The sequence below is a fragment of the Pangasianodon hypophthalmus genome, chromosome 30 (genome assembly GCF_027358585.1).
Source record: "Pangasianodon hypophthalmus isolate fPanHyp1 chromosome 30, fPanHyp1.pri, whole genome shotgun sequence".
Classification (NCBI taxonomy): Eukaryota; Metazoa; Chordata; class Actinopteri; order Siluriformes; family Pangasiidae; genus Pangasianodon; species Pangasianodon hypophthalmus.
Window position 1 is genome coordinate 334715 of NC_069739.1, and position 5000 is coordinate 339714.

The 5000-nt window shown below is 45.8% G+C and overlaps 1 protein-coding gene across 1 annotated transcript in view; it reads left to right on the forward strand.

Moving 5' to 3' along the window:
- Positions 1 to 5000, forward strand: part of LOC113529523 (5-hydroxytryptamine receptor 1E) — a 22963-nt gene that overhangs the window by 517 nt on the left and 17446 nt on the right. The gene's annotated exons all lie outside the window — the stretch shown is intronic.

Sequence of the window (5000 nt, forward strand, 5' to 3'; positions counted from 1 at the left end):
ACACAGTGATAAATAAGTAATACACACTGTATGTGTGTGTGTGTATGTGTGAGTGTGTGTGTGTGAGTGTGTGTGAGTGTGTGTGTGTGTGTGTGAGGGTCACACTGTGCATTAACAGTGAAGGTGGTGTGTGTGTGTGTGTGTAAGTGTGTGTGTGTGTGTGTGTGTGAGGGTCACACTGTGCATTAACAGTGAAGGTGGTGTGTGTGTGTGTATGTGTGAGTGTGTGTGAGTGTGTGTGTGTGTGTGTGTGTGTGTGTGAGGGTCACACTGTGCATTAACAGTGAAGGTGGTGTGTGTGTGTGTGAGTGTGAGTGTGTGTGTGTGTGTGTGTGTGTGAAGTTACTGTTACAAAGTTGATTATTTTCCTCTAACAGCGCCTCCCCGAGTGTTTTATTCCTCTCACACCTCAGCAACTCACCAACCATTACAGTATGTTATAGTTATTAAATCACACGTCATGTTTTATTTCGGTTTAATTACAGTTAATGTTGTGGAGCATTCAGGAAACGAGTGAGTTCCTGCTGTCGCTTACGTTATAGCAGCTATAAACACTCGTTCCCTCACCAGCCTCTTTATTCTCTCTCTTCACGTTAATAAGACAGAAAATAAACGCAGCTTGTTCCGCATGTTACTGAGAAACCGTAAAGAAGCGTAAACTCCTCTGTCCTGAAGACGTCGCAAAACTTACAGTTCCAGCTTCACCTCTGACACTGGAGACTCCTTCCATACACATCTCCTTAACTTAAGAAAACTTCACCATATTGACGATTTTTTAAATCTGTTTATTATCAGTGGAGCGTCTGCTGTACGAGTCCGTGTGAACGAGCGGTTACTATAGAAACGATAACGTATCAGAACGTAATATAAACCTGATTTGCAGCTGCGCTACTTTACAGGAAATTAATCAACACCTCCTGACCAATCAGAACGCAGAATCCTGAAGCGATATAAAACGCTTATATATTAAACATGTTTAGCATTTCATTTCTTTAGACGTATAAACGTTCTGTTAAACGCTGGTGGTTTTCCTGCAGTGTTTGTGCTCAGGTTTATACACACCTCATCTCTCAGTTTAATTTAATTTAATGTAATTTAATTAGATTTAATTCAGGGTGGTTTATTGGCGTGACTGTGTGTGTAGCGCCGTGTTGCCAAAGCATCAGGAGTAATAATAATAATAACAGTACTAATAATAGCTGAGATGGGAAATAAGTAAGAAAATGAACAATAATAAAACATTAGTGACGCTAATGACAGGAATAAGACATAAGGACAGTGACACGTGCAGTAATGATGCGCTGCTCGTTTCCAGTCTCATTCCGACTCTCACTCACGTGAGAAAGTTTTCACGTGATGTTTTTTTTATCTCTCCGGTCAGCTCAGAATCATTGCCACCTTCTCGTTCAGGACCGTTCTGGAGTTCTTTAGCTCCTCAGAAGTTGCCAGAACTTCTGTAATTGTTTGTGTAGTGAAGTAACGAAGGAACGCAGAGTCTCCGGCTAAACTGTAAACACGTCAGTATGATTAGCGTCCGGTCGTAGCAGCGTCGTTACTGACATACATCTCGGGGTGGTGTGGGATCAGAACGGTGATCTGGTCCACGCCGAGCGAGGATGGTTCTGCTAGCTTGTGTGCAGAGTGGTGTGTGATTAGCGTGATGTTAGCGTGAAGTTAGCGTGATGTTAGCGTGATGTTAGCGTGATGTGCTGTATACACACAGAGATGTACAGTGTGTAACTCCTACAGAGCAGCTGTGAGCTTCACTAACACTCCAACACTGAGGTGTTTATTCTCGTAAAACACACTTTACACATGCCTAAACACACTGAGACATGATGAATGAGCTAACACTGTTTAATCTTCATCACACTGTGACTGTACTTCATCTTCATCTTCCTCTTCCTCCTCCTCCTCCTCCTCCTCTTCCCGCCGCATCATGTTTCATTTCCAAAGTCACACATTACCTCCAAATCCTGCCATCACGACCCGAGCGCCGGTTACTGCTCGGCCTGTCAGCTGGGAATTATGGGAAATAGAGAGAGACAGAGAAAGAGAGGGAGAGACAGAAAGACAGATATATATAGAGTGAGATGGACAGAGAAAGAGAGAGAGAGAAAGGGAGAGAGAGAGACAGTGGACTGAATCTCTGTGACACGAGTGAAATGACTGATTCACTGAGTGTGAGGATAGACAGAGAGAGAGGGACAGAAAAACAGACAGAGAGAGAGAGAGAAAGAGAGAGAGAGAAAGAGAGGGACAGAAAGACCGACAGAGATAGAGAAAGGGAGAGGGAGAGAGAGACAGACATAGAGAGAGAAAGGGAGAGAGAGACAGAAAGACAGACAAAGAGAGAGAAAGGGAGAGAGAGAGAGAGACAGAAGGCGGACATAGAAAGGGAAAGGGAGAGAGAGCGACAGAAAGACAGAGAGAAAGAAAAGGAGAGAGAGAGAGAGAGAAAGACAGACAGACAGAGAGGAAGAAAGGGAGAGAGAGAGACAGAATGGAGTGTCTCTTGGTTATGGCTGAAGTGAGTCAGTGATTCAGTGAGTCAGTGAGTCAGTGATTCAGTGATTCAGTGAGCATGACTCAGTATCAGCACACACTCGGCTGTAAATATGACTCACTCACTTCACTGATGTTTACTACAAACAGCAGAAAAACATTTAACATAAATGTAGCGTAAAGTCTTCCTTCAGCTCGGGCGTTAGCGCGTGTGCTGGTGATCGGATGGTACGTGGTCACAGATAAGTGCAGGTGTGAACGGAGTCCAGTGCGTGTGGATGCTTTGTGATCTGATCACTTCTGTAGCGTAAACGCGACTGCGTCTCGATGCGTCCCGGACAGCGACGAAGAGCCGACTAGTCGACTGCGTCTCTGCCCTCGCCGGAAAATCCGTAACCACCGCGAGAACGCTAACCGTTACGTTTCGTTAACAGACCATGTGATTAAAACGTTTGAAACAGCTCATACAGGTAGGTGAGGTGGGATTCGTGAGACCTGAAAACAAACTGACGTAATAAACGTGCGTGACACGTTTCCTCCAGCGGAAGTGACGTGTGAAATCCGATCTCTCACGTTCAGAGTGGCAGGTGTTCATGCGTTTCGGTTGTGCACGTGTGATGGGATCGCGGGCGCTAGCAGCAGAATGATCGGAGAGTGAATCGTGTCTCTACAATCGTACGAACTGCGCAGACCTGCGCTAAGTTCATCTGGATTATCTGTGATGTCACTGTGATGTCATTATCTACATCAGCAAAACTATTCACCATTTTACACACAGAGATTCCACAGCACACAGGACACTCGTCCTCCTCACCGTCCCTCTCCTCACTCATCAATCTCCCTGAGTCTGAGCTCTGATTGGGCGTCTCCCTGAGTCTGAGCTCTGACTGGGCGTCTCCCTGAGTCTGAGCTCTGATTGGGCGTCTCCTCTGAGTCTGAGCTCTGATTGGGCGTCTCCTCTGAGTCTGAGCTCTGATTGGGCATCTCCTCTGAGTCTGAGCTCTGATTGGGCGTCTCCTCTGAGTCTGAGCTCTGATTGGGCGTCTCCTCTGAGTCTGAGCTCTGATTGGGCGTCTCCTCTGAGTCTGAGCTCTGATTGGGCGTCTCCTCTGAGTCTGAGCTCTGATTGGTGGATCTGTGAGCTCTGAGTTCTTCACTTCACTGGGAGTTGATGAGTGAAACGTGGAAATGTTTATGAACGTCTCAAGCTACTGCATTTTTCCGCTATTAAACCAGACGTATTTCAAATATGACCTTCAAGACTAGTCTATGTTAATGAAATACAACACACACACACAGACACACACACACATGCACATGCACACACACACACACACACACACACACACACATGCACACACACACACACACACGCACACGCGCACACACACATTAATAACTAAATGAACTGACAGGAGGCTCTCACACCAGCACAGATGTGAGACAAAACTCTGACTCATGAACACCACACACACACACTCACACACACACACACACACACACACACTCACTCACACACACACACACACACACACACACACACACACACTCACTCACACACACACACACACACACACACACACACACACACACACTCACTCACACAGGGTGATGCAGGGGCTCCACTGTCCGTTAATATTATAAACATCATCATCTGTGCTTATTATTCAACATCCATCAGTCCCTCTCTCTCTATCTATCTCTCTATCTATCTCTCTCTCCCTCTCTATCTCTCTATCTCTCTCTCTCTCTCTATCTATCTCTCTATCTCTCTCTCCCTCTCTATCTCTCTATCTATCTCTCTCTCCCTCTCTATCTCTCTATCTCTCTCTCTCTCTATCTATCTCTCTCTCTCCCTCTCTATCTATCTGTCTCTCTGTCCATCTTTCTCTCTATTTGTCTCTCTCTCTCTCTCTGTCTCTTTATCTGTCCGTCTCTCTGTCCATCTCTCTCTCTCTCTCTCTCTCTCTCTCTCTCTCTCTGTGTGTGTGTGTGTGTGTGACAGTAACAGATTGCTCCTCTCCTCCTGCTGCTCATGACGGATTGAATCAGGTGTTTGAAGTGGTTTCTGACAGGTGACCTTTGACCTCAGAATGTATGAGTTCTGATTGGCTGACAGCTTTATGTGGGCTGTGGACAGATTAGTGGTGTGATCTGTCATCTTCACCTGAACACTCCATCCATCTCCATACACACAGCTGGGAAGACACACTACACACACTGCATCACCATCACCTCCTCCACCTGCTGCCGGAGCGGTGATGACGTCATCAAAACACCAGCCAATAAACACGCAGCATGGCGCTGTGGTGGGCGGGGCTAAAGCCTGAACCACAGACTGACAGAGTAAATAATATGTTAATGAAGGACTTCATTGTTGGTTACCATATATGGTATAGTGTGGTGTAAGACTCCGCCCCTCACTCTCACCTTAACCATGCAGAAGTTTACATGCTAGCTGAGATACAGAACATGTTTATATTCATATTTCTTTT